The sequence below is a fragment of the Neolamprologus multifasciatus genome, chromosome 6 (assembly GCF_963576455.1).
Source record: "Neolamprologus multifasciatus chromosome 6, fNeoMul1.2, whole genome shotgun sequence".
Classification (NCBI taxonomy): domain Eukaryota; kingdom Metazoa; phylum Chordata; class Actinopteri; order Cichliformes; family Cichlidae; genus Neolamprologus; species Neolamprologus multifasciatus.
This window is the reverse complement of record NC_140444.1, coordinates 34,024,012-34,035,999: the sequence shown is the minus strand read 5'-3', so window position 1 is coordinate 34,035,999 and position 11,988 is coordinate 34,024,012. Positions and strand designations below refer to the sequence as shown.

General features: G+C 42.1%; 1 protein-coding gene across 2 annotated transcripts in view; it reads left to right on the top strand.

Moving 5' to 3' along the window:
• Positions 1-8,921: 8,921 nt before the first annotated feature.
• The window catches only part of LOC146517454 (protein phosphatase 1 regulatory subunit 29-like), a 305,410-nt gene continuing 302,343 nt past the window's right edge, over positions 8,922-11,988 (top strand). Inside the window, exon 1 of one of the 2 annotated variants that reach the window (XM_085162098.1) lies at positions 8,922-9,131. The gene's annotated coding sequence lies outside the window, so the exon portion shown is untranslated. The remainder of the gene's footprint in view (positions 9,132-11,988) is intronic. The other variant, XM_085162097.1, reaches the window with a different exon arrangement.

Genomic DNA, 11,988 nt, shown 5'->3' with positions numbered 1-11,988 from the left:
ATCTAAGGGCAAAAGGCAGGGTACACCCTAGACAGGTCACCAGTCTTTCACAGACTAACAATATTCCTAAGGTCTTAATTCTTCAGACTTCAATAATCCATTAAAGGTTTTGAAGTACATAAAATAGTACATAAAATAACACATCGGATCTCTTTCGCAGCATGTCTTTTATCCTTTCATCTCTCATACCAACCAGTTGTGGCAGATGGCCCCGCCCCTCCCTGAGCCTGGTTATGCTGGAGGTTTCTTCCTGTTAAAAGGGAGTTTTTCCTTCCCACTGTTCCCAAATTGCTTGCTCATAGGGGGTCATATGATTGTTGGGTTTTTCTCTGTATGTGTTATTGTAGAGTCTACCTTACAATATGAAGCGTATTGAGGCGAATGTTGTTGTGATTTGGTGCTTTATAAAATAAAATTGAATTCAATTGACTTGAACATACAGTCCAGTATCTCAGCTACCCACTGAGCTTGGTGTTAATCAATGATTGTGAGCATGGTAACTCAATAAAGCAAAGCATTTAGCTAAACGACCTCAGTTGCTAACTACAGCCTGATGAACATGCCATATTAACCCTCGCTCTCTACTAATCTTTTTCCGGTCTCTCCCAATACAGCATCAGAGCACTGAACTAAAATCACAAGTTATTTACAACAAAAATCCCCATTTTTGTTTAAGCATCACCGTTATAAATATCATAATCAAGGACAAACATAACAGTGAAAAAACAAAGATGAACGATTAATGAGGCCTCTGTTATCTCACAGTCATTCAAGACTCTTAAATGTTCTACACAAAACTTGTATTTATACAAGGCTAAGCCCAAAATATGAGCAAGCGTACAACAGATAATTAAATAAAGAAACGAGAGGATAAAGAGAAAAAAAATGGAAGTGGTGAACAAAACATGTGAAAGATGGTTATTATTTTGTCCAAAGGGTACGATACACAAGTATAAAAAATGAGTTTTGACAGTGCTGACACCATTATTACACTGTTGTTAGACCCTTGTGTTGCGGTCCCTTTTAAAACACTCCTCATTAACAGCTAACAACCTTGCAAGGCAGTGAGCGTTTTTGCCAGCACTTATACTTCTGCAAGAGAAGAAATAGTACAAACAGTAACAGTTATCAGCAACCATTGCAAATTAAATCATTTGCACACTTAATTACATTCAACTAAATTCCAAAGGGAAGTACATGAGTAGGAGTTACACACCATCTCTCCAGCAGTGGAAAGGCCGGTCACCTCTTTCTAACATAGTTTAATAGCTCAGCAACTCACAGTGCGCACGGGGCAAAGGTCAGAAGTGGGGGGAATTTGAAGAATTTAAATGCATTAAACACTGTCAGAGAAACATCTGTATCAGCACTGTGAGAGCTGTCGATAAAAGCAAGAGATCCAAACCCGCAGAACAATCCACCCATCAAACCGAGGACAGTTGGGACATTGAGAAGTGCCTTTTGTCTTTTTATGTATCACGTTGACTTCTTCTGTTCCAATAAATGAGTGAGTAGGCATTTGACATAGTGTAACAGGGTGTTTTTTTTCTTGGATAATAAAAATTGTAGACATCCACATATGAACCTATAACGAGACAGCAAAAGCAATCAGTGACAAAATAAGAAACAACATCTCCTTTGGCTGTTTAACTTGCACTGTTATTTCTCTTCCCACCAAATATTGTTTGTGTGTTGTTGCATCAATTTCATGGCAGAGGGGAACGTAATGAAAACATTTATATTTGCGTGGATACTCTTTCTCTTGCCTTCTCTATAAAATTGTGAAACAATTGTTTTAAAGTCATTTCGTGACATTACAAAGAATGAAAGTTGATTAGTAATGAACAGAGATCCACGAGGATGCATTGATGCAGCAGGGAATAAATGTTTTGGAATGAGACAACACCGTGCAGAAAGTTATTATACTGTGGTGTAGTTTGATGATAAATACTCACAAAAGTTAATAGCTCTTTATCCTCTCAAGGATACTTGAGGGTGCATGGGAGTTTGCCCAACCAATCTACATGTGTTTTGCGGACTTGGAGAAGGCATTTGACTGGATCTTGTTCACGAGTGACGGGAGAAGGGAGCGGGAGATCAACAGACTGATTGGTGCTGTGGCTGCAGTGATGCGGACGGTGTACGGGTCTGTTGTGGTGAAGAGAGGCGAGTGTAAAAGAGAAGCTCTCAGTTTACTGGTCGATCTATCTCCCTACCCTCACCAATGGTCACGAGCTGTGGGTAGTGACCAAAAGAACAAGATCACGGATACAAGTGGCAGAAATGAGCGTTCTCTGAAGGGTGGCTGGCCTCTCCCTTAGAGATAAGGTGAGATGTTTGGCTCAGAGTAGAGCCGCTGCTCGTTCACATCGAAAGGAGTCAGTTGAGGCGGTTCGGGGATGTGACAAGGACGCCCCCTGGGTGAGGTGTTCCAGGCATGTCCCACTGGGAGGAGGCCCCGGCGTATACCCAGGACACGCTAGAGAGGTTATTTCTCTCGGCTGGCCTGGGAACGCCTTGGTGTTCCCCCGGACAAGCTGGAGGAGGTGGCTGGGGAGAGAGGGAGGTCTGGGCTGCTGGCCCCGTGACCTGGCCCCGGATAAGAGGAAGAAGATGGATGGATGGATAATTGTTTGCTTGTGACATCATTAGCAGAAACTGCACTGTACTGATGTTGACAGAATCTGGGCTATCCAATAAAATGTCAGTCAGCAAATATTGCCCTTTCTGGCTCTCAGAGGGGCTTTCTTTTTATTGAAATGCTTTATGTAAATGAAATTTTGAAATATTTAGTTGTGATTTTTGTAATCAACTCATTGCTGCTCATTAAAGGTAATTGAGTTGACTCAGGTTAACCCAGCATTTTCCCCTGTGCGTTGTCACAAAAGGTTTGGCAGTAGCAGCATCTGAATAATCATAAAGGTAGATAAATGGGCTGCCAGCAGAATGGCTGATTTACAAAGGAGGATAAAAGTTTGATATTGGAAAAATTTGAAGGATTGAAAGTAACAGAGCAGTGGATTGGAGAAAAATTAGCAGTGTGAGCATGTGTGTGAAAAAAGGGAATTGTACAGCAGTATTCAAACCACTGCATGAATCTGTGAGTGCTTTAAACGCTTTGGTCAGTGAGACTGGAAAAGAGCTGCTACATTAATAAAGATTAGCTGATGAAGCCAAGAAGGAAAGCTGGCAAAAATGTCAAGTGTGTAAGTCAACAGACTTAATGAGTGGAATTGTGATACTTAGAATTTGTTGAATGATAATTAAGTATTCAAATAAATCAATGTTTTCAAAGCAGCTTCACTTTTTTGTTCTTTCAGCTACAGCCTCGGCGGAATGAAATGATCTGAGAGTAAAGAATAAATATAAAAACTGTACTCAAACGTAGGCTTTGTCTATGTGTATATTTGATATCAGGTCAGGAATTATAAAACATGATGGAGGGTGCATTTCACCTAATGCTGTTCATGTGATACCAACTGGAAAGTCTCTGACTGGGAACAGCTACCTGTTTTAGAGTGACACTGATTCAAAACACACTGCCAACGCAGTAAAAGCATGCATAGATAGCAAAACACACAGCAGAGCATTATCAGTCGCAGATTGGCCTCGCCAGAGCCCAGACCTTAATATTACTGAAGCAGCGTGGGATCATCCAACATCCAAAGAACAGCTTTGAATGTCCTTCACAAAGATTGGAGAACTTTTTCTGAAGATTACTTAAAGACATTACAAGAAAGAATGAAGGTGTTTATATCAAATATTGACTGTCAAGCTCATTAGAGTTGCAAAAACTCATATTCAATATTTTCACGTATGCTTGTGTGTCATAATAAATCCCTGCAATCATTTCCTGTTTTTGCTGAAAACTCTTAAGAAAAGGGGAAAGTTTCAAGACATTTGCACCACACTGTATACAGACTTATAAAACACTGCTTCACATCACACCCCTTACACCAGAATGCTCTGGTAGTTGTCATATTTGTGGTTTCATGCACCTACCATTTTTACTAACCACAGTAGTGTTACAGATGTATCTTGCTGGCGGTTACTGCAGTTTTAAAGTGTTGTACAATAACTGCCTTCCCCCCTCTAACACCTTCTGGCACTGAAAACATCTTCCCCTGCCTCACTACTCTGATGATATGTTTTTTCCTAAAGGGAAATGTGAGGAAAACCATTGCTTAGATGCACCTAGTTTAAAGAAAAACTCTGATTCCAGTGATTAGATTTAGGATTTGAATTGCAGCAGTTGTAAGGCTTTAGCTGGTAAGACTTCACTGCTCCACCAGATACACAGCAAATATGTATTTCTTTCTCATGCTGGTAAAAATAGCCTTTTTTTAAAAGATTTTTTTACATTTAATTAAATGTGTAGGCCAACTTATTAATGGATTCATTTTCATATTTTTCCTTTCCTTTTGTTTTTTCCAGCATTCTCTCATATATATCCTGCCATTCTTAACTGGATGTTGCCATGAAGGGTTAAAATCCCTCCAAGCAAAATGCAGGGAACAGTTTTTGTAATTCATATGACTCATTGAGAAAATACAAAGATATGTGCAGTGGGTGATTTGATGCAACAGTTCCAGGTAAAATGAAATGTTGCAATTAAGTGCTGTTCTCAACACCCCTTTTGTCCTGCTGTCACTTTAGATTCATTGTGTCAAGTACTGTTTCACCAGTACGTCTGATGAGTTACAGGCTGCTGCAGCGGCAGCTTTAAGCCGGTTCTGTACGTAACTATGTGGGAAAGAAATCGCCGCATTACAACAACCTTACACGCACTGACCCTTAATGATGGATTGCATTGCAAGTGTGTGTAGGTGGTTCTCCATCAGCGCAAGTGTTTTCTAATCACAGCAGGGTACTTTATTTGTTTGTGCTGACTTTGCATTGTTTCAGTGCAACTTAACCCCTTAATGCCAAGATATTTGATATGTGAGTTTTTGTGATTTGAAGTGAGTTGAAATTGCACATTACATTTTTAAGGAATAAATTGCAATAAATAAATAAATTTAAAAAACCCAGATGTAGCAAATACTCTTCATAAAAAGACTGAACTTTCGGTCACTTTTTTTTGATAAACATTCAACATTTTTTAACCATGTATAATAATGTCTGGCAATTATTTCATGCTTCAGGCTTTAAAGGGCCAAGGAGTGGAGAGGATGTGAAAAATTACAATAAAAATCTGTTATGCTACTTGGGAGATGTGTGAAAATGTCGCTGATTTCATTAAGAGAACCTCCCGTGGCATCGCCCATATATAATCACATTTCGTAAACCAGCTAACAATGTCCATATGAGTCGGAGCTCTCTACTGCCTGTGGCATTCATTTATCAACAGCAGCCAGGAAGTGGAGGGAAATTGCACCCATCACTAGACAAATGTGGAGGCTATGAAGCTCCTCTGTGGTGTTATTGCTCACCTAAAACAAACAAATGTGCAGCAATTACACTATGAATTATTAGACCATACGCCCTGAGAAATGGATCCAAATGAAAGCTGATTCTTAACTGGAACTTGCGATACAACAGATAAAGCAGAAAAAAGGTGACTAAATGCCACTGTTGCTTTACAAAAATCAAGTGCTCTCTATGTGTTCTGCTGCAGAGTTTAGGTCCCACACTGGCGTTTTAGTGCCTTTTCTTATGACCAGTGTATAGTGCATGCTTTAGGAGCCAGCAGTCACCATTTTCCTGTCACCTGCTGCTGAGAGTTCCTCAGCCTCTTTGCTTGGTCATTTTTTAACTTGCAAAGGAAACAACATTTCTACAGGTATTAGAAATATGTTATTTTGATAGCTTGTAGGGCTTCTTTCTCTGAGAACATGCACGTATGCTTATATAGAAAATCCTCTTGCAGTCCATGACATTTATTCCTTAAATGGCATTATGAAATCAAATTCATTGACTGTGTTTTTTCTGATTTCTATGGATGAAAGAGAGTGAAAAATAAATTTGCATTCCAGAGAAAATGAGTGCCTTTTTGAAAAACTCAGATAAACTCAAATCACTCATTTATCTGACAGAATTCAGTAACCTTTAATTACGCAAGACTGGGGTTATATAACAAAATAAACCGAGGGCAAACTTACATCTGGACTGATGACTAAACCAGTTAAGAACACATGATGGAATACTAAGGAAACTGCAGCAAAGAGTAAGGAAAGGAAAAGGCAAGTCTCCATAATTACAAAACTGAGAAGGAACTGAAGAATTATGTAGCAGTTACTTTTAATCAGGAGCAAAATAAAATGGGTAAAATGTGCATAATGACATGTGTTTAGTGTCCTCAACACTACAGAAAATTAGTGTATTGTGCTTGGATTGCACCCACAAATGGGCTGAAGTACTTGAGGCAAGAGTGTCATTTCAAACTCATCTCCTACTGACACTTAGGACCCATCGGGCTCATGTTGTAACAAGCTGGACATTTCTTTAGTAGCCTGTTTTCGGTGTGCCTGACAGCCTGACAGAGTTCAGCCAGAATCAGTCAGAATCTGAAAACAAGTACAGGTATTTTGTTGGCTTATTTTAAGTGTTTTGGCCTTCCATTCACATGTAAACAGAGTTTTAATCACTAAAAACTAAGCGCCACATGTTGGAGTGATCAGCTGTAACATGCTTGTTGTATTTGAGAGAAGCTTGAATGGTGAGTGAAACGGTGTGTTTTAACCCACGTTACCTTTTTTTCCTCCAAAACCAAATCGTGCAGTTTTAGTTAGACTTAATTTAATTATAATTTAATGCCAACTCTAACAAAGTAGCTTTAATCCTCTTTTCAGCTCGCACATACTGGGCTCTACTTGATTTGACTCTACTCGGTTTTTAGTGTTTTCTGTTAGGTGGGATTACCTGCTACCAGGTATATAATGGAATAATGGGAGTAATGTCATGAGAGTGACTCCTTCACAAGAATCAAACCTGTTTTTTTTATGAGGGAAATGGTTACACACATTCTTTGGTTCTGAGACTCCACTCACCGTTGGTGTGTTGTGTTTGTGTGATATACAACTAATTTCACAGGACTTATAGCCTTGCCAGCCCACATTGATTGAGCCGAGCAGCTGCAAGTGAAAAAAGCCATCACTGTTTCAACTTTACTACTAGTTCTCTTCACCCCAGGTGAAAGATAAAGCATAGCATGTCACATTACTGTGGTTTGTAGGCATTCAAACTTTGGGGACCCTCAGAACTACATTGTGTTGCATGAAATGAGAACTGAGACAATGCAGTCCCAGGTCCTCCAGGCTGGAGATGGAACTGCCGCAAACAAATCCATTCTGTAACACTCGATCATGCGGCAGAAACTGCCTATACCTACTTAATTACTAATGCAATATCAAATTTGCTGCCTACCCTTAACCAAACAGTGTAAGAAAATGTAGAGAGAAAAACTAAACTAAAATAAAGTGCTTAAAAAAGTGGTTCCAGACACAACACATAGTCTTCTCTGTCTTCTGGTTGGAGACCACATGTGTGATTGACACTAATGGAGTATCACACTGACAAGAAAGAGTTCCTCCCCAAGCGTCAGTACCAGACGAGCAGAGAGTGAGAATGTGTTGATTTAGTCCACGCTGACCCTCATACATGGAGTAACACATACTTTGTTACTCCATTAAATCAGATTTGATGCTTCATATGTGGTTAAACTCTATTAGGAATGTGCACCATGGGAGCATACACAGCCCAAAAACATAATCAATTTTGTCCATTAATGATGTTTATATAACAGTTTAGTACCTGACAAACTGCAGATTACTCAAATCCGTTTGCAATACAGGGGACCCTGAATTCCCGAGGTTCCCAGTGTAGCTGTGCTTGGGCAATCTCTTGCTGGGCTCAAATGACCTCACGCACTCACACAACATAGAAATTCCCCTCACTGTTAATATCGAGCTGGGTGCGGTCACACGTGCGATGGCAATCAGTCAAGTATCACTCCTACACGCAGGATGAAAACCCAAATGATGAAGGGAGCTCCAGAGAAAAGTGTTACCCTGTGGGGTTTTCAGAAATTTGAGATACAGGAAGGCACATAAAAACTCTAAATCTTCTACACACACACACACACACACACACACACATCGAAAGGTACTCACGAGCAAAACAACATGGGAGCAAATCAATAACAGCTAACTGACAATGACGTCATCGGCACAGTTGGAGCTCCCCCTTTTCTTTCCACGCCTTCCACTTTATATCCGTGCGCGTGTGCGGGAACCTGCCTCCCTGCCCCTTCACAAGGGCGCGCACTTTGAGGCGCGTTGCTACGTGCCCAGATTGGAAAGCAGTTGCGCGTCCCTGCATGGGGAAGTGGTAAGTTGCGCAAGTAACGGCAGGAGCGGCATCCCGCTTTACCCCACACGTTGTTCGGGACCAAACATTATGTGATTGCTGCCCGTGGAGGTATCAGTGGCCCGTAACCTCCCACCATTCTTAAGATCGACTGATTGGAGTCAGTAATACATGCCGCTGTCACGTGGTTAGACTGAGCCATAAGCAGAACTATGTTATAATATGTTGTCCTTTTTTCAAATGAGTGCTCTCATTGAATCAAAGCTAAGGTGAAACCTGTATGCAGTCTATATAACAAACCTATTTAAAAATGGGGATAAAAATAGCACAATTAACACAAGTGAGGGCAGAAACTAGAGAAAAATCTGAGATGTGTTTCGTCCCGCTGGGAATCTTCCTGATATTGACATCGGGCTTGCTTTGGCATTTTAATTACGCGCAGCCGACATTTCTGAAAGAGAGAAAAAAAAGAAAAAGCCTGCAGAAGATTTTTCTTTGAAATTTTCCTCTCAGTGTATCCAGCAGGTATTGCGTCTGATTGGGAGCGGCTGCTGCCACGATTCAACATCATCCCTCTGTCAACCATCCCCTCTCTCTCTTCCGTTAGCGCGCCTCCGTCCCTCATCACTCCTCTTGCTCACCCACCTTACTCTCTCTCTCTGGATCTCCCCCCACCCCCCTTCTCTCTCTCTCCCTCTCTCTGCTGGAACGCACGTCCGGGGATAATACTCTCGCTCTCTCCGTCTTTTGCTGCTGCAGAACGGACCGTAAAGCTTCACGCCTTCATCCTCTTCTTCCCTGCCAGACCGGGAACTCCGATCAAGGTAAGACAAGTGAAAACACGATGTGTTCTGTACGAGCTGGGCTCAGCTGTCAGTGTTAGCGGGGAGAAGTGTTGGGGGGCGAGAGTGGATGGGGGGTGGACTTCTGCACTTGTGGGATGTGTTGTGTGCGCGCTGGAGAGACACCGTGCTGCCACGTTGAGGTTGTCGGTGCAATGCTGAGCTTTGCTTATTTGGCGAATATAAACACAGAGATGCTCAGAGGGATATCCCGACAACGTTCTTGGGCAGTGTCCACTCCTCAGACACCTGTGAGTCAGAGACCGAGCAGACCATAAAATTAAATAATAATAATAATAATAATAATAATAAAAGATTCAAACACAGAGAGGAAAAAAGTGTGGAGAAAATTTGGATGAATTGTTGCGAGCCCGACCTATTGGCTGGCAGTGCCGCTCCGCCTCTGTACCCATTTTTTTTTTTTACGTGGTGGTGGATAAGACAGCTGTTGAACATACGTGTGTTAGCTCCGGTGCTCAGGTCTGGAGCGGCTTTCTGCGGATCAAGAGATCCCAGGCTGAGCCATTCTGATCGGGGAGGTAGTGCCCGTGCCCGTTGCTCTGTGGCAAAAACACAAAGGGGCAACGGTGGCCCTGGGGTAAGCAGCAGCTGTCTTCGAACGTGTGTGCGTGTGTGGTGAGTGGCATCACCAGTGAGTGAGTCGAAAATGATAAGCAGAGATGGTGCACAATGGCAATCGCCATAAAATGACGCGTGCGTATTTTTGCGCGCGAAAACGAGTGCCTTTGACCGAATTTCCACATCAAATGGGCTGTTTCCACGGGGTTTCCATTAGTGGGGGAATGGGGGAAAATAGAAGGGAGACTATTTGGTATCTTTCAGTCCTGCAACACAAACAAACCTCATTCAGCAGCACTGCGCGCGTTTGGAGACGCTGAGAGAATGGCGAAAAGAAAGAGAGGAGAGACACGAGAGGGGGAGAAGGAAGACGATAAAGCGGAGGGGAGGGGGGGTGAAAGAAAGATAGATAGAGATAGAGAGAGAGATGAGATGGTGCACTACAACAGCTCTTTCTAGCAGTGTTTTGATTTATCGCCTCTCCAATGCGCACTGACGCACAAAGCTCCGGGTTCCCCCTGTTGGTATTCGTTGTCATCTCGACTGATCAGGATTATGTTAGAGTCGCAGTCGTTGACCTATCTGGCCTCCAGGAACACACCCTCATCCACCTCTCCTCTCCTCTTCTCCCGTGATTTTGCCGGATAGCCACATATCCCAAGCGCACGCGTTTAGACTCGACGGATGATTGTTGCCGTGAAAACAATCATGCGTGATGCGATGTGACAAGCGAACTAGTGGCATGTTTTGACTGAGGCACTGAAATTTCCTCTTTAATGTCCCGTGCCTGCGCAAGTGGGGTTTATTCGTTTATGCATCTCATTGTGATGATGATGCGTGCGTGACTCATTTGGCCATGAAGCGATGGGATAGTGGAGGGCAGAGCACAGCCGCAGGATACCGAAAAGAGCGCCCAGCTTAAGCGAACTTGTAGGAAATAAAAACATCTTCATCATTTTCGTGAATGCCCGTTTTTTTTTTAGCAACATTCTTTGCATTATCCTGTACATCAACTCTTCCTCTTGTGTGACAATGTCACCACCATCTTCACTCCTCCGCTTACTTTTTTCTCATTTTTTATTCGTTGTCACTGCCACTAACATTATCAGCAACATCATCCACGTTTTTCATCTCAGCTGTCAAAAGTTTCTTTATTATTTCTCATTGTTTATCAGCTTTTGCCCTCATGTTGATATTACCATCCATGAACACGTTATCTTCATAATTCTACCAGTAACCCCCCCTCACCACCACCACCAATATCATCATCATCATCATCATCATCATCATCATCATCATCATCATCATCACCAATTTTTTGGACTGAACTACATTATAAAAAGATTCCACATCACTCCTCTCCTCTCCTCTCCTCTCCTCTCCTCTCCTCTCCTCTCCTCTCCTCTCCTCTCCTCTCCTCTCCTCTCCTCTTGAAACCCGACACACTACCAGCAAGTAGATGTCTATTAATGCCCACAGGCCTGATGTCATTCATAAATCTTCTGTCGGGCAGAGTATGGCACTACATAGAAACTCAAAGATGCAACAGTATTTTACTAAGTTTGTAGGTTTTACTTTGTGGTTGGCTTGTACTTCAATAGGTCGAACTTTAAAACCGCTTGCCTGGTATTACGCTGGAGCTCCTTCTGGTGACAAAACCCCTGTGACCTGTCAGGAAACAGATATGGGATTGTGGGAGTGTCCTTTGGTGTCTGGCAGCAAATCCTTTGTGTGCTGTGGGCTGCAACACCCAAAGGATTTGCCCTCAGTAGATTAGGCTTGGTCTGGTTCATATGGGTGTTCAATCAAACTGACATTAGAATCTGGATCTGTGGACTCTACTATGAAACAAGTTGAACTTGCTAGGATCTCTTTTTGTCAAGTGTTCTCTGTCTGTGAGGTGCCCACACTTGAAAAAGACCTTCTCTGTTGTTACTTGCCCTAAAGTCAGCAATTATGCTAAGCAGTCACATGAAGGTGATTTGATAAGTCAACTCAGGATTTAACAATCTAGTTGTGAGTGTGTTTACATGAAAGGGGTGGTGCTGGCAGGATTGGAGAATTACAAACAGGGACAGGCCTACAGAGGAAGATCAAGTTATGATGTTAGAAAACGATGAAGTGTGTGTAATGAATGTGTGGTTTAAATACATTGGTCGGTAAGACTGGGAAAGAGTTACTATGTTGATAAAATTTAGCCTGTTTGAAGTTTGAAGAAAGGAAAGAAAACCTGCAACTATGCTGACTGTCTAAGTTAACA